The 23,637-nt window shown below is 36.9% G+C and overlaps 2 pseudogenes across 2 annotated transcripts; both read right to left on the reverse strand.

The window, feature by feature from the left end:
- Nucleotides 1-2,981: 2,981 nt before the first annotated feature.
- LOC308351137 (olfactory receptor 5G3-like) lies at nucleotides 2,982-3,915 on the reverse strand (annotated as a pseudogene). The gene has a single exon. The product of its transcript is annotated as an olfactory receptor 5G3-like (transcript).
- Nucleotides 3,916-12,283: 8,368 nt separating this feature from the next.
- On the reverse strand, nucleotides 12,284-13,217 carry LOC308351135 (olfactory receptor 5G3-like; annotated as a pseudogene). Its single transcript has one exon. The product of its transcript is annotated as an olfactory receptor 5G3-like (transcript).
- Nucleotides 13,218-23,637: the final 10,420 nt, after the last annotated feature.

A 23,637-nucleotide genomic window follows, 5' to 3' on the forward strand; every position in this document is an offset into this window, starting at 1 on the left:
TAGAATTCCAGTGCCCCCAAAATTACCTTTTAGGCAAGACACCAGAAGCAGATCCTAATGCATTATTGGGATGACTCCAATAACCTTGGCAAAACTACAGTAAGGGAGGTAGAGATACCATTATTGCCATGCTAGAATGTTGAAGGGGCCCAAAGGCTCAGAAATGTAAGGATACTTGAAAGGACTTATGTTATAAGTAAATATATATGGTGATTGTGCTATCAAAAATCCATCAAAGAAGGTATCAGGTGGCTGAAACAATAAAGAAAAGCACTAGTAAGAGGGACTCCAGGGCACCTGGGTGGCTCAGTCCATTAAGCATCCCACTCTTGATTTCAGCTCAGGTCATGATCTCAGGGTCCTGAGATGGAGCCCCACATGGGGCTCTACACTCAGCAGGGAGTCTGCTTAAGATTCTCTCCCTCCCCCCCACTCTCTCTCTCAAATAAATAAGTAAATAAATAAATAAAAGCATTTAAAGAAATTTTTTTAAAGAACCACTCCAGCTGGTGGGAACCCAGTGGCGTGAGAAATTGTTATACATTTAAGTTCCTAGGGTCAAGAGGAATGATAGGGTTCCAGAACACTTGAATACAGAAATCAATGCCACCACCAAAGACATAAAGGGTGCAGAAGAAGTAATCATATCATCTGTCCATTTAAATCAGCAGTCTGGCCCGTCCAGAAATCAAATGGCTCTTAGAGAATGACTGCAGACTGCTTAAAGTTCAACCAAGTAGTGGCCCAACAACAGCTCCGTGCTTTACATGTGATCATTTACAAGTTCTCCCATACATGGTATGCAGTCAATGATTTGGGAAATGTATCCTTTTCTATTCTGATTAGAATGGAGGATCAGAAACAGTTTACATTCACGTGAGATGAACAACAATATTCATTTTCAATTTTTCTCAAGGTTATGTTAACACTCCTGCCCTCCTCAGTATAGTCTGCTGGTATATGGTCCCCCAAGATATTTGGCCTCCTTCCCACTACATTTAGTGGATACTAACTGTAATATCTACTACACTGATAACATCATACTGATAGAGCAGTTCACACAAGCAGTTGCCAGAACATTGGACGCCATGGTGAAACACCTGTGCTCCAGAGGATGAGAGACACAACACAAACACACAAATACCTATTAAGACATAGAAACTAAAACTATTGGGTGAGTTTTTACAGGTCTACCCACCCAGGGCATGTGACAATACCCCATCCAAAGTAAAATTCGTGAAGAAAGAATCAGAGTCCTAGTAGGCCTCTGTGGGTTTTGAGGCAACATATTCCACAGCTAGGAATAGTTCACCAGCCCAGAGACCATATGGCACAGAAGGCCCACAGGCATTATGTGGGATGCAGAACAGGAGAGTCTCCCCAGCAGGTCCAAGTAGAGTGCAAGCAGCCCTGCCACTTGACCACATGATAGAGCAGGATCTATAAGGAAAGCTGTGGTCCTGGGGAAAGAAGCAACATGAAGCTTATTACCAGCCTTAGTAGGGGAAAAATTCAGGTCCTGAGCTTCAGGAGTTATTCTATACCATCCATAACAAAGAAGGTTACGTTTTTTGAGAAAGAGCTCCCAGTCTGTCTGTGGGGCCTAATAAAGGAGGAACTCTTGCCCAGGAAGCACCACATGAGCACGTATCCAGCCCTGCCCTAATGCACTGGGTCCGATCAGAGCCTCCAACAAATAAAGTAAAATGGGCAAAGCAAAAACCATAAGATATAAATGGATCTCCATCTAAATGGATCCCAAGTAAAAGCAGGGGGGCGATCAAGCAACAACTCAACTGTGCATGACTAAAACCTCTCCTCTCCCACCTCAACATTACTCCTGTTGAAGTAATCAACATCAAAACTTGTTGTGCATCCTTTATAAGGTCCTTCCAGTGTTCACTTGCTCCTGCACGCACATGCACGTTTTACTATATAGCATCGGCCCTTGTTCTTAATGATCAGAGCTACACTTTGGTCTACCGCTTGATTTTTTTTTTTTCACCCAACAGTGACTGCATGCAATCTCCAGGTCAGTCCATAATTACTTAGTCTTTTCATTTGCTGTGCATTTCACATCCACACACACAAAATTGACTTTTCTTATAATGGTGGATACACACACCATTTCTTTTATTTTACTTTCCATACAAAGTGCTGAAATATGTCTAATCTTATTCATTGGCGTTTATATTTCTGTGAGCTAGAGATTTCTGAAGAAGGGATTTCTAGGTCAGACACCATACAAATTTATCATTTTATATGGGGACTACCAGGTTCTTTGTGAAATGGAGTATTCACACTATTAGCAGGAAGTAAGAGTGGACATGGCCATATAGGAACTTCATCTTCATAGGAAACTAACAATATTCTCTCTATATTGAAAGGCACTGCATTGGCCTTTAATTTCCTTTCATTTTCTTGACGTCATGATAGTAAACTTTTTTTTCCCACACAATCTTCTTATGTGGATACCCATTTCTGTGAATTGCTTGTTCATTTGTTTGCCCATTTATCTATTATATTTTTCTTTGAATTTTAGACTGTTCCTTCATTATCAGAGATACAACTTCATTGTTTGGAACGTGTGTGCAAACATTTTCTCTTGTTTTATTATTTCCCTTGTAATATTATTTGTGCTACCCTGAACTTTTGATTACAAGTTTTGGTTTTCTTGTCTGGATGAAATAGTATTCAAACCCCCATGATTGCACAAATAGTCACCTAAGTTTTCTTGCAGTGTATTTTCACATTTATGTTCTCAGTCCATCTCTATATTGTTTTGAAACACTCATCATGTCACAGACAATAAGATACTGCAGAAAAATATTTAAGAACTACTCCATTTTTCAAGTCATCTATAAGCTGGCAGAGCATGGACTCACATGCAGTTTCTGACTTCGACTTCAGCAATTGCTTTCCAGTATAGTCTGTACCAACATTATGGTACAATACAACAGAGTTCTATTTTACCAAGACCATTAGAGAATTTTTCCTTTCCAACTTCCTCCTGAATGCATTTTTCACCTCCTTGTTCCTCAGACTATAGATGAGGGGGTTCAACATGGGGATTACCACAGTATAAAACAGAGAAATCACTTTATTGATATCCAGGGAGGAAGTGGAGCCAGGCCGAACATAGATAAAGAAAAGAGTCCCATAGAGGATGGAGACAGCAGCCAGGTGAGAAGAGCAAGTGGAGAAAGCTTTCTGCCTCCCATCAGCAGTCTGGATCTTCAAGATGGCCACCAGGATGCAAATATAGGAGACCATGATGATCAGGCCACTGAGTATGATTATAGCTCCAGCCAAGATGAACAGCACTAATTTATTGATCCATGTGTCTGCACATGCTAGAGAAAGCAGTGGAGAAATGTCACAGAAGAAATGATTGATGATACTTGGACCACAGAAGGGTAAGCGAAAAGTGAGAATTGTATGGGTCATTGTGCTTATAAGAGCTATGGTGTAAGGCCCTACCACCAGCCGCACACAGACCCTCTGGGACATGATGAGTGTGTACAGCAAGGGCTTACAGATGGCCATATAACGGTCATATGCCATGGAAGCCAGGAGGAAACATTCACTTGCCACAAAGAAACCAGAGAACCACATCTGTGCAGCACAACCCACAAAAGAGATGTCTTTTTTCTCCGCAAAGATATCACACAGCATCTTGGGGGCAATGGAAGAAGAAGAACAAATATCTACAAAGGACAAGTGGCTGAGAAAAAAGTACATAGGAGTGTGGAGTCTTGGATCAGTCCATATGAGAATGATCATCCCTACGTTACCCCCCAGGGTGACAACGTAGACAAAGAGAAGCATGACAAAGAGGACAATCTGATGCTGGAGGTGATCTGTGAGGCCCAAGAAAAGAAATTCAGTCACTTCTGTCTGATTCTTATCTTCCATCGGTCAGTTGCAATCTGTTACAAGAAGGAAAAACAATTTTTATAATTAAAATCAATCACTAGCACTTAGGAATAATGTTTTATACAAATGACAGATTATCCTAAACAGGCCTATAATAGGCAATTATTGAATTATTGTTGAACTGGAAGACAGGATGTCCACGTACTAGGTCTAGGAGTTGTGCATAGACACTGTGTAAACTTGGACAATTCACCCCCGATCTCTTTGGATTCAGTACTCTCTCCCAGAAAAAGAGGAGTCCAACTACATTGTCGAAACCTCCCTCAAGGTGTATTTCCAATGGGAATTGGTATCCACATTTCATCTTTTTGTGTTATAGGATAATAAAAGTCACTTAATAATACCTTTACTGGAAGTACTGTAAAATCTCACCAATGTGATATTCAGATCCTTACATCAGACATATGGGAAAGACTAGGCAACGGAGTTCCTGTTCTCACTGAAGGATCAGTACCATTTTAATATTATTAAGACACAATTCATAGATGCGCTTATCAGTCTATTCCCTACTCCCACATATTGCAAGATGTTGAAAGGATAATACACACAATTGACAAAGATTTGATTCATATACAGGAATATGGTGTCATGGAAGAAATAGAGAGGTCTTCCCTTAGAGATCAAGTGATCTGGCAAATGTTGGAAATTGTATAGAAAATTAAGCCTCTGTTGCACCTAAATAACATAGAATTGTTTTATGTGATTTCCCATATATTCTATAAAGTGTTTTTGAGTTATTTATCTTGAATTCTGTCAAGCAATCACAATATTTTTGTTAAAACCGTCATTGTAATTATGTCTGTAAAATATCAAATACATCATACTTTATGCAAGGAATACCCTCAAGAAAATGTTGGTTTCTGACTCATTAGTAAAGGAAGAAAAATCAAGTTGTTCAAAATTCCTAGGAAAGATCACTATGTAGGATAACTTAAATGAAAAAAATCTGGTTTTAAATAACATGCATTGTCACTTCAGTTAGTGTCCTCTTCAAAAGAAAATAAGACCAGTATGCTACTCTGAAATTATAATTACATGTGGAACTTGATATATGATATTAGTAGTGACTGTATCTATTCAATTTATAATAATATTATCATTATCATGATTCTTTGCTTAATGCTATATGAATGTATTTTCAATGGTCAAAAGGCAATTCTGAGGTTATGTTAGGAACATGACCCAGAGCAGAAATGTTTTCTTTGTGGCAATTTGAATGTGGCAATTTGAATATGGCAATATAGGTGTGGGGCATGTCAGGGTAGTACACTCACACTACTCCTAATTTTGATTCAATCGTTTTTCCTTCCTTCCTTCCTTCCTTCCTTCCTTCCTTCCTTCCCCCTTCTTTCTTCCTTCCTTCCTTTCTTCTTTCCCTCATTTCCTATTTATTTATTTTAATAAGTTATTCTGAGTCTCTAAAAAACAGGGAGGATGATCCCAAACCTCTTTCACACTTACATTCTGTGATCTTAGAAATCCTCATGGACATTGTCACATCTCGATATTGTAAAGAAACAAATAGGAAATTCAGTTTTAAAAAGTCACAACAAACCAGTTGTTTTGTCTCAGAAAGATATGAACAAAATGCCAAAGTCTACTCTCTTTAGAGAGCCTGAGCTAGAAAGGTTATTTTCCTGTCTTTAAGCTCATCCTGATGTTTTTCCACCAAATTTCCAAAACTTCATGTTTTCCAAAATGCACTGTACTCACTTCTTTAAGGTTATCCTTCATCTAGCTCCTTTAACTGGTTCAAAGGAAATGATCATTTTCTAGAAGAAAGGAATATTCAACTTCCTTCATGGTGGTAACCTCTTCCAAAGTATTTACATGACTTTGTAAATACATGGTGAAGAAAACAGATCTCCATCTTAAAGAGCCTGCAAGTGAAGAGATGCTGTTTGACCTGCACATGAACACACATATTGCACAGAATAAGGGACGCTTTCCCAGGAGTTTTCAACAGTTTAGAGCCAGGTCCCCAAAGAACTAAAATCTCAAGCGTTTACACCTAAAGGGACAAAATTAACATGATCTTAGTCGCATTTGCACTAAGTATTATTTTATAACTGTGTCATTTCTCAAAGAGAGGATTCCTAAGAAAACAAAGGGGATTGCCCCCTGCTTTGGCATCCTTCATGCCAAAAGGAGCTCTCTTTTCTATCAGTGGGGTGTGATGCATTGAGCACCCAGGACCAGTTTGGAGGAAGTAGTTTGCTGCCTGGATTCTGGAGACACATCCCCTGGTGTTAATCTCAATTCCAGTACTTTACTACTTGTGTCACTTTAAGCATATTTTTAAGTCTCTCTGTGCCTCATTCTCTCAATTTCTAAACTAAAGAAGATAACGATGTCTAGCTTCCAAAGATCTTGGAAGGACTTAATGAAGTGATAAATTTAAACTACTTAATGAGTGTCCAGCACAGAAACAGTGCTCATTAATGTTATGTATTATTATCAGGGCTTTATAGCATAGTTAGGGACATTATACCTAGACACTGAAATAAAACAGAAGGGTTTTTTTGTTTCTGTTTTTGTTTTTTGTTTTTATCTCTAGGCAAAATAAAACACAATCTGTGGACTCCAAAGAAAGGACAGATCACTGTAAAAGTGGAATAGAGGAGAAAATACTCAAATGGAATAGAGGAAGGAATTACTCTAGAAAGATAAAATTTAGGTAGACTGAAGTTAAAGGAAAGGTATTCCAGGGCAGTGCTAATGAGATCAGCAGGAGCAGAAGCAAGAAAAATGTTTGAGATGGAAGGTTTACATTCAAGAAAGAAGCCAGTGTAGAGTCTGATGAAATAGATTAAAGTATTGCAAACCCCACCTTCTCTGAAACTTTATTGTTTATCCGATGGGAAGACCTGATATCTTTCTCTAGTTAACCTCTATAACATTTCACTGAAGCTTATTTTTAATCCCAGTTAAGTATCTATCTCAGTACATTGTCAATAACTGATTTTGCCTAACTGTTGAATTAGCAGAAAATAAATAATTTGTAATAATTCGTAATGGCTTATATTTAGCAATTTAAATTACATTATATACTTTTGATCTGATGGCAAGTAAAAGTAAGGCTACCTGTTATTCTCAAAACAAACTAAAAATAATAAAAAAACAACCAACAAACCAGATTTTAAGTAAAATGAGTTGTGCATAGACACTGTGTAAACTTGGACAATTCACCCCCGATCTCTTTGGATTCAGTACTCTCTCCCAGAAAAAGAGGAGTCCAACTACATTGTTGAAACCTCCCTCAAGGTGTATTTCCAATGGGAATTGGTATCCACATTTCATCTTTTTGTGTTATAGGATAATAAAAGTCACTTAATAATACCTTTACTGGAAGTAAAGCAATGAGACTGATACCCAAGTTATTTACACAAATAAAAGAAATAGAGGAAAATAGAATAACTTTAAATTTCTGAAAAAAGTAGCATCTAACCGAGAATTCTGCACCAAGTAAAACTATGTATGAAGGTGAAATAGATGCATATCCAAACAAGCAAAATCTAAGAGAATTTTTTCAGAGAAAAAATTCCCTGAGTAAAGATAATACAAATCAGCTCATTAGTCAGAAGGAGTATTATATCTTATGGAATCTCGGGGTTATGGAGAGACATGTACTTCAATGGAAAAATAGAGATGTGAGTAACTACAGAGATAGTAACTAATAGAAACTTATAATAATTTCTTTCATAGAAAACTGATATAAATAATAACAATAAACATTCAAATCAAGAGTAGGTTGAATGGAATTAAAGTGTTCTAAGACCTTCCGATTATCTGAAGACAGAAAGTCTAGCACTCATTTGTACTAGACTCTGAAACATCAAGAATGCAAACCACCAAAAGAATAGCTTCAGACTGTGTAATGACCAAATAATAGTGAGATTACCCACCCATCACAAGAGTCAGACTTTTTTCTCCTACTTGAAAGTCACATCATCTGACCATTGAATAAATATCAAGCATACACTATGCCCAAAGAGTGGTTGAGATGTATCAGTTTAATAAAATACCACGCATATATAGAAATTTCACTTTAATGAGGGAAGATAATAAGCTATAAATTTAAAAATCAATTTAGACATATTATAGGTTGGAAGGTGATGAGTGTTATAGATAACAAAAAAGGTTAGATCAGAGTAAAAGGAATCTAAGTTTCCTGGTGGGGTAGGGATGGTAACAGATTCAGTCAGTAATCAATAAGTTAAGGTAAATCACAGAGAAAATGAGCTTCAAGCCATGGCAGAAAGGTGTGGAGTTCCCCAGGCACATACTGGAAGATGAGAGATCTCAGCCAGAGAAAACATTATTGCAAAAGCCATAAAGGGACTTCACGTTCCTAGCTCTACAGATAAGGATCTTGGAAGTCACTAATCTGTCCTAACAAGTAAAAAGCTAAAGATACTGAAGAATCAATAACTCTTCTTGGATCTGTAAGAGAGGGGGGACACAGAGCAAACCACTGACCCCAAGACTGGAGAGATGGAGAGGTGAATGCAGAGTCACAGTTTACTCACAAGAGGAAACTGCCATGGGCACCAGTGCCTTGATAGGAAAAAATGAACAGAACAATAGAGTGAGTTTTACCTCCAGGAGTTTGACCAGGTCCCCACAGTAAATATAAGAGAAAAATCCCCTTGTGCTCCCGGCAGGGGACATCAGGGGAGAAGAAGAAGCATTCTTTTTTTTTTTTTTTTTTTTAAGTAACATCTAAAGTATTATTTGTTTCAAGGGTACAGGTCTGTGAATCATCAGTCTTACACAATTCACAGCACTCCCCATAACATATACCTTCCCCAAAGTCCATAACCCAGCCACACTCTCCCTCCCCCTGCCAAGCAACCTTCAGTTTGTTTCCTGAGATTAAGAGTCTCTTATGGCTTGTCTCCTCCCCAGTCCCATCTTGTTTCATTTTTCCCTCCCTTGAAGCATTCTGAAATCTCTCAGAGTGCTCTGTGCTTCTTAATAAAGCTGCCCTCAGGAGAAACTAGTTAAACATGCAATCCCCAGCTGGGGTCCTCTTAGAGCCTGATGAATTTGGGGAAAGAGAAATGGCCAAATTAGCCTCCCCTAGCCTTCCACCTGGAGAAAGGAAATAACCACTCCAGTCCACTATGGTCATCCTGTCCCAACTTACAAGGGAGAAAAACACTGAGAAACACTTTTGAAGCTCTTAGTCCAGAGGCATAGTTCCACCAAAAGCCTGAGACGTATCAGAGGACTACAGAATGCTTCTTCCCCTCCACACCTTACGACCACCTTGCTAAAAGGACTGTTTGAAGCAGCCTCTGTTGCCTAGAACATTGTGTTTGACTATTGGAAAAACATAAAAGGCAAAAAAAAAAAAAAATCATAAAAGGCAGATACGGAAAGGCAAAAACATGATCCAAAGAGACAGAGCAAGCATCAGAATCAGACATGGTAAAGATGTAGGAATATCAGACCAAGAATTTAAATCAACTATGATTAAAATGCTGGAGATCAAAAACACTGTAACAAAAATGAAGAATGCCTTTGATGGGCTCATTAACAGACCAGACATGGCTGAGGAGAAAATCAATGAGCCTGAAGATATAACAATAGAAACTTCAAACACTGAAAAGGAAAAAGAAAAAAAAAAAAAACAGAATCAGGGACAAATATCTAAGTGAGGTCTATAGGGTAACAACTACAAAAAGTGTAACATATTTATCATGGGAATATCAGAAGAAGAAAGAGAGAAAGGAATAGAAGAAATATTTGAAACAATGACTGTTTTCCTCAAGTTAATAATAGACACCAAACCATAGATCCAGGGAGCTCAAAGAACACCAAGCAGAATGAAGGCCAGCAAAAAACTATACCCAGGCATATAATTTTCAAAGTACAGAAAGTTAAAAATAAAGAAAAAATCTTGAAAGAAGGTAGAGTCAAAATGACATGACACCTACAGAGGGAAAAAGGTAAGAATTATATCTGACTTCTCAGAAAAGTGGGATGCAGAGCAGGAAAGGCTCCACAGCAGGTCCAGGTATAGTAGAAGCAGCCCTGCCTCTTGGACCACAGGATACAACAGACTCTATGATGAAAGATATCATCCCAGGGAAAGAAGCAACACGGAGTTTATTACAAGCCTCAGTGGGGGGGACATGCAGGTCTTGAGCCTCATGAGGCATTCCATCTCACCGGTGACAAGAATCCTATCACCAAACTGTGGAAAGAGCCAAGACGCCCTTCAACAGACAAATGGATAAAGGAGACGTGGTCCATATATACAATGGAGTATGATGCCTCCATCAGAAAGGATGAATACCCAACTTTTGTATCAACATGGATGGGACTGGAGGAGATTATGCTGAGTGCAATAAGTCAAGCAGAGAGAATCAATTATCTTGTAGTTTCACTTAGTTGTGGAGTAAGTTTCATTTACTTGTGTTATTAAGGAATAACACAGAAGACATTGGGAGAAGGAGAGGAGAAGTGAGTTGGGGGAAATTGGAGGGGAAGATGAACCATGAGAGACTGTGGACTTTGAGAAACAAACTGAGGGTTTTTGCGGGGGGTGGTGTTTAGGTGAGCCCGGTGGTGGGTATTAAGGAGGGCACGTATTGCATGGAGCAATGGGTGCGGTGCATAAGCAATGAATCTTGGAACACTGAAAAATAAAATAAAGTTGAAAAGAAAAAAGAATCTTATGGCTTTTGAAAAAGAACTCCTGGTCTATTTGTGGAACCTAATAAAGAGGGAACACTTGCACAAGAGGCACCATGTGAGCATGTATCCAGGCCTGCCCTAATGCCCTGGGTTCCATCAGATTCTCCAATAAATAAAGTGAGATGAGCAAAGCAGCACCTATCATATGATGAACATGGTCCATCCAAATGGATCCCAACTAACATCAGAGGCTATAGTTCAAATGTGTTTGAATACAACCTCTCCTTTCCTACGTCCATGCAACTCACCTTGAAGTGATAATGTCAACAGCTTCTTATGCATCCTTTATAAGTTCTCTCTATTGTTCATTTACACCTTCATGTATATAAACATTTTATTCATTACCTAGGTTTTGCCATTTTTCTTAATGATCATAGCAGCACACTGATCTTCAACTTGGGGTTTTTTTTTGTTGTTGTTTTGTTTTGTTTTTGTTTTTGTTTTTGTTTTACCTAATAGTAACTGCATACAATAATTGTCTCCAGGTCAGTCCATGATTAAGTAATCCAGTCATTTCATTTACTGTACATTTCACAGGAGAAAAAATGTGCTTTTATTCTAGTGTTGGATAGTCAAATAATTTCTTTTATTCTTCCTTGCCATACATGATGCTAAAATATGTGTAATCTTATTCATTGGCATGTATGTTTCTGTCAACTAGATTCTAAAGGAGGGATTTTTAGGTCAAATACCATATTAATTTATCATTTTTTAAGGAAACTACCAAATTCTTTGTGGAAATCGATTATTCATACTATCAGCAGGAAATAAGATGATACATGGCCAAATAGGACCTTCACCGTCATAGAAAACTAACAATATTTCATCTATATTGAAAGACACTACACTGATATTTTAATATCTTTTCATTTACTTGACCAGTAATGACATTCAGCATGCTTTCTTTACATGTTTGGCAATCTGCATTCTTATTTTGTGATTTGCCTATGCACTTGTTTGCTCTCTTATTTGTTGTCTTTCTTTTTTTTAAGATTTCATTTATTTACTTGAGAGAGAGAGCACAAGCAAGGGGAGCTACAACGGGAGAGGGAAAGGTAGAAGCAGGTTCCCCACTGAGCAGGGAGCCCAATGTGGGGCTTGGTCCCAGGACCCTGGAACCATGACCCAAGCCAAAGGCGGACACTTAACTGACTGAGCCACCCAGGTACCCTATTGTTTTTCTTTTTCATTCTGAATTTTAGATTGCTCTTTGAATAATGGGGGTATTATCCCATTGTTTGGCACATGTGTACAAACATTTTCTCTTGTTTTATTATTTCCCTCATAATATTGTTTGTGCTACCTCGAACTTTCAATTACAACTTTTGGTTTTCTTGTCTGGATTAAATAGTATTCAAACACCCATGATTGCACAAATAGTCACCTAAGTTTTCTTCCAGTATAGTTTCACATTTATGTTCTCAGTCCATCTCTATATTGTTTTGAAACACTCATCATGTCACAGACAATAAGATACTGCAGAAAAATATTTAAGAACTACTCCATTTTTCAAGCCATCTATAAGCTGGCAGAGCATGGACTCACATGCAGTTTCTGACTTCGACTTCAGCGATTGCTTTCCTGTACAGTCTGTACCAACATCTACAGTACAACACAACAGAGTTCTATTTTACCAAGACCATTAGAGAATTTTTCCTTTCCAACTTCCTCCTGAATGCATTTTTCACTTCCTTGTTCCTCAGACTATAGATGAGGGGGTTCAACATGGGGATTACCACAGTATAAAACAGAGAAATCACTTTATTGATATCCAGGGAGGAAGTGGAGCCAGGCCGAACATAGATAAAGAAAAGAGTCCCATAGAGGATGGAGACAGCAGTCAGGTGAGAAGAGCAAGTGGAGAAAGCTTTCTGCCTCCCATCAGCAGTCCGGATCTTCAAGATGGCCACCAGGATGCAAATATAGGAGACCATGATGATCAGGCCACTGAGTATGATTATAGCTCCAGCCAAGATGAACAGCACTAATTTATTGATCCATGTGTCTGCACATGCTAGAGACAGCAGTGGAGAAATGTCACAGAAGAAGTGATTGATGATATTTGGACCACAGAAGGGTAAGCAAAAAGTGAGAATTGTATGGGTCATTGTGCTTATAAGAGCTATGGTGTAAGGCCCTACCACCAGCCGCACACAGACCCTCTGGGACATGATGAGTGTGTACAGCAAGGGCTTACAGATGGCCATATACCAGTCATATGCCATGGAAGCCAGGAGGAAACATTCACTTGCCACAAAGAAGCCAAAGAACCACATCTGTGCAGCACAACCCACAAAAGAGATGTCTTTTTTCTCCGCAAAGATATCACACAGCATCTTGGGGGCAATGGAAGAAGAAGAACAAATATCTACAAAGGACAAGTGGCTGAGAAAAAAGTACATAGGAGTGTGGAGTCTTGGATCAGTCCACATGAGAATGATCATCCCTACGTTACCCCCCAGGGTGACAACATAGACAAAGAGAAGCATGACAAAGAGGACAATCTGATGCTGGAGGTGATCTGTGAGGCCCAAGAAAAGAAATTCAGTCACTTCTGTCTGATTCTTATCTTCCATCGGTCAGTTGCAATCTGTTACAAGAAGGAAAAACAATCACTAGCACTTAGGAATAATGTTTTATACAAATGACAGATTATCCTAAACAGGCCTATAATAGGCAATTATTGAATTATTGTTGAACTGGAAGACAGGATGTCCACGTACTAGGTCTAGGAGTTGTGCATAGACACTGTGTAAACTTGGATAATTCACTCCCGATCTCTTTGGATTCAGTACTCTCTCCCAGAAAAAGAGGAGTCCAACTACATTGTCGAAACCTCCCTCAAGGTGTATTTGAAATGGGAATTGGTCTCCACATTTCATTTTACTGTGTTATGGGATAATAAAACTCAGTTAATACTTTTACTGGAAGTACTGTAAAATCTCACGAATGTGATATTCAGATGGTTACATCAGACATCTGGGAAAGACTAAGCAACGGAGTCCCTGTTCTCACTGAAGGATCAGTACCATTCTAATATTATTAAGACACAATTCATAGGTGTGTTTATCAGTCTATACTCTACTTGCATTGATAACAGGATGTGGAAAGGATAATGCACACAATTAGTAAAGCAGTTACTGATATAAAAGAATACGATGCCATAGAAGAGATGGAGAGGTCTTGTGTGTAAGAACAAGTGATCTGCAAATTTTGGACAGCAAAATGGAAATGCCATGACAGTTGTACAGAAAATCAAGCATCTGTTTGCACCAAAATAACATATTATTATTTTATGTGATTCCCTATACATCATATAAACTTCTTTTAAGACACTTATCCTGACATCTGTCAGACAATGTCAATTATAGTAATGAGTAAAATATCAAGTGGGGAATGATTTGTGCATGGGGAATGATTTGTGCAAGGAGCACCATGCAGAAAATACTACTTTTTGTCTCATTAGTTCAGGAAGAAGAAATCAAATGGTTTCCAAAGAGACAATCACTATGTAGGAAAATTTGTATGAAAATTCTGGTTTTGGGGTGCCTGGGTGGCTCAGTCATTAAGCGTCTGCCTTCGGCACAGGCCATGATCCCAGGGTCCTGAGATTGAGTCCTGCATCAGGCTCCCTGCTCAGCGGGAAACCTGCTTCTCCCTCTCCCACTCCCCTAGCTTGTGTTCCCTCTCTCACTGTCTCTCTTTCTGTCAAATAAATAAATAAATCTTTAAAAAAAAAAATCTGGTTTTAAGTAACATTTACTATCACTTCAACTAATGTCCTCTAAATAAAATAAAAGCAAAATGCTACTCATATTGTACAATAATTACATGTGAAGCTTGATATAGGATATAAATAGTGACTGTATCCATTCAACTTGATTCTTTTAGCATTGTCATAATTATTTGCTCAATACAATCTAAAGTATGATTTCATCAGTAACAAAGACAATTCTAGGCTTATGATAGGAGCATCAGCCATGGCATAAATGTTAATGCCAATCCAAATACACTAATATAGGTATGTGGGGATTCAGAGGGTAGAATAGACAAGCTGCTCCTAGTTTTGATCCCATCCCATCCATCTTTCTTTCTTTCTCTTTCTTTCTTTCTTTCCCTCCTTCTCTTCTCTTCTCTTCTCTTATTTAAATATAAGCTATTTTGAGACAAGGAGGATAATCTTTATGTCCCTTGCATACCTACATTCTGTGGCCTTAGAAATCTTCATAGACATTGCAGTATCTCTATATTATGCAAAACTAAACAGGAAATTCAGTTTTAAAAAGAAAGTGACACAAACCAGTTGTTTAGTCTCCTGAGAATGTAAACAAAATGCCAGTCTGCTCTATTTAGAAAGCCTGAGCTAGGAAGGTTATTTTCCTGTCATTTAAGCTCATCCTGATGTTTCTCTACCAAATTTCAAAAACTTCATATCTTCCAAAATGCACTGTACTCACTTCTTTAAGGATATCCTTCATGTAGCTCCCTTAACTGCTTCAAAGGAAACAACCATTTTCTAGAAGAAAGGAATACTCAACTTCCTTCATGGTGGTAACCTCTTCCAAGAGGCATGACTTTCTAAATACATGGTGAAGAGAACAGATCTCCATCTTGAAGAGCCTGCAAGTGAAGAGATCCTAATTGACCTACACATTAATATACATACTGCACAGAACAAGGAGTTTCCAATAGTTCTCAGGAGTTTTCAGTAGTTTGGTGTCAGGTCCCCAAAGAACTAAAACCTCAAGCGTTTACACCTAAAGGGACAAAATTAACATAATCTCAGTGGCACTTGCACCAAGTATTATCTCAAAACTGTGTCTTTTCTCAAAGAGAGGATTCCTAAGAAAACAAAGGGGATTGCCCCCCTGCTTTGGCATCCTTCATGCCAAAAGGAGCTCTCTTTTCTATCAGTGGGGTGTGATGCATTGAGCACCCAGGACCAGTTTGGAGGAAGTAGTTTGCTGCCTGGATTCTGGAGACACATCCCCTGGTGTTAATCTCAATTCCACTGCTTTACTGCTTGTGTCACTTAAAGCATATTTTTAAGTCTCTCTGCACCTCATTCTCTTAATCCCTAAACTAAAGAAGACAACAGTGTCTAGTTCACAGAGATCTTGGAAGGATTTAATGAAGTGATACATTTATTTGTTTGTTTGTTTGTTTTATTAGCATATAATGTATTATTTGTTTCACAGGTACAGGTCTGAGATTCATCAGTCTTACACAATTCACAGCTCTACATTTAAACTACTTAATGAGTGTCCAGTACAGAATCAGTGCTCATTAATGTTCTGTATTATTATCAGGCTTCATAGCATAGTTTAGACATAATACCTAGACATTAAAATAAAACAGCAGGTTTTTTTAATCTCTAGGCAAAAAAACAAAAACAAAAACAAAAACAAAAACAAAAAACAAAAAACACACAGTCCATGGACTCCAAAGAAGGGACAGATCACTATAAAACTGGAATAGAGGAGAAAATACTCAAGGAAGGAATTACCTCAGAAAAATAAACAAAATTTAGATAAACTGAAGTTAGAGGAAAGGTATTCCAGGGCAGTGCTAATGAGATCAGCAGAAGCAGAAGCAAGGAAGATCTTTGGGATGGAAGGGTCACACAAAAGAGAAGCAAATGTGGAGTCTGGTGAAACAGATTAAAGTATTGCAATCACCAACTTCTCTGAGACCTTATTGTTGAGAGAAGAGTTGGTAACCCCTTCTACTCAACCCTTATAATATTTTATTGGTAGTTCATTTTAGCTATCTATTTCAGAAGGTTGTCAATAATTGTCATTGTGCATTTGTTGAATTACTTGAAAATGACCCCTCCCCAAAATTTATAATTCATAATGGTGTATATTTAGCAATTAAAATTATGTTCTATACATTTGATTAAGGATGGAAGGAAAATTCTTCTTAAAAACCAATTAAAACTAATAAGAAAAACAACAAAAACATTTTATTGACATTTTATTAAATCTAAAAAGGGAAAAGAAAATAAGAGGAAAAGTCATTCTATTCACAGAAAAATATGTAGAAAATTCTTTAATACACTTTTAAAATTAAAAAAAGTCATTCTGTGGAATAGCAATATTGAAAAAAATGAAATATATATATATATATATAATTTAAATTTAAGTAGGCTGGCTAATCCCAGGAAAGAAATTATATGAAAATTGTCAACACATGAAACAAAACAAAAAAGTAATATAGACTCTCCTTAGAGCAATCATGGAAGATATTTGAGAAGGTTAAAAAGATAAAATTTAAAAATAAGCTACAACTTCAAAATGTTCATAGAAAAATATGATTACTTAGGACTAAAGGAAGATCTAACATACAAATAGTTGGTATCTCTAAAGAAGAGAGATGTTGCATGTAAAAAACTTAACAAAAACGTAACAAGATCTGTATTTAAGCAGTAAAAACACACAAAACGTTTTTTTTTCTTTTTTTTATTTAAATTCAGTTAACCAACATACAATATATACTTGGTTTCAGATATAGTGTTCAATATTTTATCAACTATATATAACACCCAATGCCCATCACCCAATTATTCCAGCCCTCCACCCACCCTCCCTCCAACAACCCTCAGTTTGTTTCCTATAAGATTCTCTCATGGTTTTTCCTCCCTCTCTGATGACTTCCCATTCAGTTTTTGTCCCTTCCCCTATGATTCTCTGTGCTGTTTCTTATATTCCATATGTGAGTGAAACCATATGATAATTTTCTTTCTCTGACTTATTTTGCTGAGCATACCATCCAGTTCCATCCACATTGATGTAAATGCTAAGTATTCATCCTTTCTGATGGCTGAGTAATATTCCATTTTATATATGAACCACATCTTCTTTATCCATTTATCTGTCAATGGACATCTTGGCTTTTTCCATAGTTTGTCTATTGTGGACATTGCTGCTCTGAACATTGGGAAGCAGGTGCTCCTTTGGATCACTACATTTGTGTCTTTGGGATAAATGCCTGGTAGGGTGCAACTGCTGGGTCATAGGGCAAGTCTATTTTTAACTTATGGAGGAATCTCCATACTGTCTTCAAGAATGGCTGTACCAGCTTGCATGCCAACCAAAAGTATAAGAAGGTTTCCTTTTCTCCACATCCTCACCAACATTTGTTTTTTTTTCCTGTCTTGTTAATTTTAACCATTCTGACTGGTGTGAAGTGGTATCTCATTGTGGTTTTGATTTGTATGTCCCTGATGCCAAGGGATGTGGAGCATATTTTCATGTGTCTTTTAGCCATTTGGATGTCTTCTTCAGAGAAAATCTGTTCATGTCTTCTATTTCTTGACTGGATTATTTGTTTTTTGGGTGTTGAGTTTGATAACTTCCTTATAGATCTTGGATACTAGCCCTTTATCTAATATGTCATTTGCAAATTAGATCTTCTCCCATTCCGTGGGTTGCCTTTTATTTTTGTTGACTGTTTCCTTTGCTGTGCAGAAGCTTTGGAGCTTGATGAAATTCCAATAGTTCATTTTTGCTTTTGTGTCCTTTGTCTTTGGAGATGTGTCCAGCAAGAAGTTGCTGTGGTGGAAGTCTAAGTGGTTGCTGCTTGTGTTCTTCCTTAGGATTTTGATGGATTCCTGTCTCCAATTGAGGTCCTTCATCCATTTTGAGTTTATCTTTGTGTATGGTGTGAAAAAAATGTCCTGGTTTCATTCTTCTGCATGTGGCTATCCATTTTCCAGGTACCATTGATTGAAGAGACTGTCTTTTTTCCATTGGATATTCTTTCCTGCTTTGTCAAAGATTAGTTGGCCATAGAGCTAAGGGTCCATTTCTGGGCTCCCAGTTCTGTTCCATTAATCTGTGTGTCTGTTTTTGTGCCAGTACCATGCTGTCTTGATGATTACAGTTTTGTAATAGAGCTTGAAGCCTGGCATTGTGATGCCACCAGATTTTTTTTTCAACATTCTGGCTATTCTGGGTCTTTTCTGGTTCCATGCAAATTTTAGGATTATTTGTTCCAGCTCTGTGAAAAATATTGATGGTATTTTGATACTGATTGCATGAATGTGTAGATTCTCTAGGTGGTATAGATACTTTAACAATATTTATTCTTCTAATCCATGAGCATGGAATGTTTTTCCATTTCTTTGTGTCTTCCTCAATTTCTTTCATCAGTGTTCTCTGTAGTTTTTAGAGTACAGATCCTTTACCTTTGGTTAGGTTTATTCCTAGTTATTTTATGGTTTTTGGTGCAGTCATAAATGGAGTCAATTCCTTAATTTCTCTTTCTTGTGTCTTATTGTTAGTGTGTAGAAATGCAACTGATTTCTGTGCATTGATTTTAATATTTTGCCATGTTACTGAATTGAAAAGCATACAATATTTTTTTTCCTTTTTTTATTGTGTTACATTAGTCACCACGCAGTACATCATTAGTTTTTGATGTAGTGTTCCATGATTCATTGTTTGCATATAACACCCAGGTGCACACAAAATATCTTAAGGAAAAAACATGAAATTCTAGTACTTTGGCTGGACTTCCTTTTCTTTAAGAGGAGAAAAGTCTGATCATTCTCAAAATGCTCAACAATTTCCTCCCACCTTACATTGATTTGAGTGAATACCCTTATGTATGGGCTCAAGAATAAAAAGCTGTGGTGATTATAGGAAATGGTGGTATAACAATATTAATATAATCAATAATGATATTAATATGACTAATAATAATATGATAATATAATTAACACAAACATAAAAGAAGACAGAGTTTTACAGGTTCTCTTGCTTACCAATCTCCTTCTTTCAGTATAGAGAGCTATTAAATACTGATTAAATGTGATATATACAGCATTTCATATGTGGGCATATTCTAAGACATAGGAAATTTGCCACTAGGCGTGTCAAGGATAATAATATAATCTATTAAAATGAGCCTATGGAAGGAAAATAAGAAATATAAATGTAGGAAAAGCCTAATATTAATTAACATCTTTTATAATGATATAGTTTGAAAACAATAACTCAAGAAATATTTTATTATATGCAATCTAAAAGTTACCATCATAAATTATAAAAATAAATTATATCACTTTCATATTACCAGAAGAAATGCACATACATTACAGATGCCTCAACACATGAAAAGTTGTACTATAAAGTAAAATATTTTTAAAAGAATATTAAAAGCAGAAAGCTTTAAAAATTGAAGGCACAGCTAACACAAAATGTATCTACTGTTGCAGCACTAGTTAAAATAACAAATGCTTAGAAATCATTTTTTATCAATATTTTCCACGTTAAATAGGATTTTAAATGAGTTAGAGCTATGTGTTTTGAAGTGATACAATTACATATGAAATATTCGACTTTAAAAAACAAGGAGCAAAATCACATCATCTCAATAAACATGAAAATTTTTTTTCACAAAATACAACACCTTTGGGAAAATTGAACAGCCACATGCAGAAAAATGAAATTGGACTATTTCTTCACACCACACATGAAAATAGACTCAAAATGGATGAAGGACCTCACTGTGAGAAAGGAATCCATCAAAATCCTTGAGGAGAACACAGGCAGCAACCTCTTTGACCTCAACCGCAGCAACTTCTTCCTAGGAACATCGCCAAAGGCAACAGAAGCAAGGGCAAAAATGAACTATTGGGATTTCACCAAGATCAAAAGCTTTTGCACAGCAAAGGAAACAGTTAACAAAACCAAAAGACAACTGACAGAATGGGAGAAGATATTTGCAAATGACATATCAGATAAAGGGCTAGTATCCAAAATCTATAAAGAGCTTAGCAAACTCAATGCCCAAAGAACAAATAATCCAATCAAGAAATGGGCAGAGGATATGAACAGACATTTCTGCAAAGAAGACATCCAGATGGCCAACAGACACATGAAAAAATGCTCCACATCCCTCGGCACCAGGGAAATACAAATCAAAACCACAATGAGATACCACCTCACACCAGTCAGAATGGCTAAAATTAACAAGTCAGGAAATGACAGATGCTGGCGAGGATGCGGAGAGAGGGGAACCGTCCTACACTGTTGGTGGGAATGCAAGATGGTGCAACCACTCTGGAAAACAGTGTGGAGGTTCCTCAAAAAACTGAAAATGGAGCTACCCTATGACCCAGCGATTGCACTGAGTATATATCCTAAAGATACAAACGTGGTGCTCCAAAGGGGCACGTGCACCCGAATGTTTATAGCAGCAATGTCCACCATAGCCAAACTATGGAAAGAACCTAGATGTCCATCAACAGATGAATGGATAAAGAAGCTGTGGTATATATATACAATGGAATATTATGCAGCCATCAAAAGAAATGAAATCTTGCCATTTGTGATGACATGGATGGAACTAGAAGGTATTATGCTAAGCAAAATAAGTCAATCGGAGAAAGACAACTATCATATGATCTCCCTGATATGAGGAAGTGGAGATGCAATGTGGGGGGTTTAGGGGGTAGGAAAAGAAAAATGAAAGAAGATGGGATTGGGAGGGAGACGAACCATAAAAGACTCAATCCCAAAAAACAGACTGAGGGTTGCTGGGGGGAGGGGGGACAGGAGAGGGTGGTGGGGATATGGACATTGGGGAGGGCATGTGCTATGATGAGTGCTGTGAAATGTGTAAACCTGGCGATTCACAGACCTGTACCCCTGGGGATAAAAATACATTATATGTTTATTTTTAAAAATAAAAATAAATAAATAGATTTTTTAAAAAATACAACACTTTTTTCAAAAAAAAAAACAACTCTTAACTTATTGAGTATAGAAGGGACATAGATCAACATAATGAAGACTGTATAAGACAAACCCACAGCTGACATTATACTCAATGAAGAAATATGGAAAAGTTTTCCTCTAAGATCAGGAACAAGACAACTTTGCTCACTCTCACCAAACTTATTCAACATAGTACTGGAAGTCCTAGCTATAGGAATTAGACAAGACAAAGAAATAAAAGACATCCAAATGGGAAAGGAAGAACTAAAATTGCCACTTTTGCTGATTAAATGCTTTTATATATAGGAGCCCATCAAAAAATTGTAAGAACTAATCAACAGTTCAGTAAAGTTGCAGTTGTATTCTTTTACACTAATGATGAAACATCTGAAAAAGAAATAAAGAAAAATACACCACTCAAAATAGCATCAAAAACAATGAAATACTTAGGGATAAAATTAACCAAAGAAGTGAAAGATGTGTAAAATGAAAAACACAGGACTGTTGAGAGAAATCAAAGAAAACACAAATGTGAAGACAGTCTATGCTCATGGATCAGAAGAATTAACATTGTTAACCTAACAGTGGATGCAGCCCAAGTGTCCATTGATAGATGAATGGATAAAGGTGTGGTGTATATATATACAATGGAATATTATTTGGCCATATGCCATTTGCAACAACATAGATGGACCTAGAGAGTATGAAATGAGTGAAATAAGTCAGTCAAAGAAAGGCAGATACCATATGATTTCACTTATATGTGTGGCTTAAGAAAAAAAACAAATGAACAAAAGGAAAAAAGAGAAAGAGACAAACCAAAAAACACAGACTCTTAATTATAGAGAACAAATAGATGGTTGCCAGAGGGGAGATGTGTGTGGGGATGGGTGAAACAGGTGAAGGGGATTAAGTGTACACTTATCTTAATTAGCACTGAGTAATATATGGAATGTTGAATCACTACATTGTACACCTGAAAGAAACTAATGCAACACTGTATATTAAGTATACTGGAATTAAAATAAAAGCTTAAATAAATAAATAAATTTTTTTTTTTTAATGGGCAGAAAAGTTAAATAGACCTATTTCCAGAGAGGACAACAAAATGGGGGCCAACAGGCAAGTGGAAAGATGTTCAACATCACTAATTGTCAGGAAAATAAAAATCAAAACCACAAAAATATATCACCTCACACCTGTTAGAGTGACTCTAATCAAGAAGACAAGAGACAAGAAGTATTGGTGAGGATGTAGAAAAAAAGGAAACCTTTCTACATTGTTGATGGAAATGTAAATTGGTCCCACCACTATTAAACAGTATGGAGGCTCTCCCCCAAATTAAAAATATGTCTACCATAGAATCCAACAATTCCACTTCCGTGTATACACCTGAAGGAAATGAAAATAGTTTTGAGGAGAGATCTGTACTTCCATGTTTATTGTAACATTATTTACAGTAGCATATATATATATATTCCTAAATGCCCATTAAGAGATAAATAGATAAGAAAAAAGTGATGTAGGAGCACCTGGGTGGCTCAGATAAGCAACCCACTCTTGATTTCCACTCAGGTCATGATGCTGGGATCTAGCCCAGCATCAGCCTCTATGCTCAGTGGGGATTCTGTTTGAGGATTCTTTCTCTCCCTCTGCCTTGGTCCCGCCCCTGCTCAAAATAGATGGGCTAATGTTTTTTTAAATGTGGCATATATACACAATGAAATATTATTCAGCCATAAGAAAGGAGAATAACCTGTCATTTGCAACAACATGAATGCACTACTATTTTACCCATGCATAATATAATGAATATAGATAACAACACTATACTATAATTATGTAATATGATAATGACAGTCATATTACAATATGCAATGCAATGATGCTCGTTACAATATATAAATGTATTAAATTAACACATAGTACATCTTAAATTTATACAACAGTATATATCATTCAGTAAAATAAATAAATAAATAAGCCAGAAGTAGAGGTGTGTATAAGGTAAGCTTTCCTTTACATTACTTGTAACAGTGTATACATATGTACAAATGTGCATGCTTTTATATGCAGGCAAAATCTTTGGATGAGGAATCTCTTCATTCATAGGAATCTGGAGTGGATGGGAAATTTACATTTACTTATATTTCCATACTTTATAAGTGGAAAATAACGAACCTTAGAAATTATGTGGAGATGAATAAACAGATAAAAAGACATTCATTTTTTTGTTAATTTAAAAAAGAATATGAAAAGTATGTATAGCATG

The sequence above is a fragment of the Martes martes genome (genome assembly GCF_963455335.1).
Source record: "Martes martes genome assembly, chromosome: 10".
NCBI classification, from domain to species: Eukaryota; Metazoa; Chordata; class Mammalia; order Carnivora; family Mustelidae; genus Martes; species Martes martes.